The sequence below is a fragment of the Octopus bimaculoides genome, chromosome 9 (genome assembly GCF_001194135.2).
Source record: "Octopus bimaculoides isolate UCB-OBI-ISO-001 chromosome 9, ASM119413v2, whole genome shotgun sequence".
NCBI classification, from domain to species: Eukaryota; Metazoa; Mollusca; class Cephalopoda; order Octopoda; family Octopodidae; genus Octopus; species Octopus bimaculoides.
Genome location: NC_068989.1, coordinates 8,271,484 through 8,272,481, shown reverse-complemented (window position 1 = coordinate 8,272,481; position 998 = coordinate 8,271,484). Strand labels below are relative to the sequence as shown.

The 998-nt window shown below is 28.2% G+C and overlaps 1 protein-coding gene across 1 annotated transcript in view; it reads right to left on the bottom strand.

Moving 5' to 3' along the window:
- The window catches only part of LOC106882137 (neuronal acetylcholine receptor subunit alpha-7), a 612,265-nt gene that overhangs the window by 610,414 nt on the left and 853 nt on the right, over positions 1-998 (bottom strand). The gene's annotated exons all lie outside the window — the stretch shown is intronic.

Below are 998 nucleotides of genomic sequence, written 5' to 3'. Positions count from 1 at the left end.
TATATATATATATATATGTACATTTATACATGTATATATGTATATAATGTATATAACACCTTTGTGTGCATATATATATATATATATATATATATATATAATACATAAATATACAAACATACATATACATGCATATATCTGTATACGCACACACGGAAGATATCCTAAACGTATAACAATATATGTATAGTTTGATTAGTTTGAGTACGTTATTAATTATAAACCGTTCTAATTACTTTATCATTCTGCATATCGGGTTCCCTACAATGCACGCTTGTTAATTAAACCTAAGTTTTTCTAGAATTTCTTATCGTTTCTTTTACTTTCCTTTATTATGCTACTCTATGCGGGACATACTCCATTCTCAATTATATTTGTTTTTATTCACACAAACAAAACTCATCTTAATTATAATCACCGCAGTCCATATGATGGTCATTTTTATAACGATCATCTGAGACGTTTGATACTCTGTCAAATTCATTTAAGTTACTTTATACATTCTGTATATAATGTTCATTTAAGGAAAAACCTTCTCAACATAATGATTAAGTCAATAAACATTCCCCTTACATACATTGTTCACAACTGGCGACTCTAAATAACCATCGATGAAGGCAGTGGTAGCTGTATAAAACGGTCATTTAACACAGATTTTACTTTGTGCAAAATTCGATAAATACAATGTTTCCTTTATCGAAAAAAAATTCGTTTCTTACAATCACTACATTATAATTTAAGACAAATCTGACTTATGCTGAACATCACCCTTGTTTGTATGCATGCGTGTATTTTTATATATGTGCATGTATGCATGTATGCATGTATGCATGCGTTTGATTACATGTATGTACATATGTAAAAATATATATGTCTATATACATACATACATACATACATTTTAAACACGCACGTAAAACGTATATAGACTCACATCACGGACTCTTATACGTACATATACAGATGTATGTGTGTGTGTATAAGTATTATATATATAT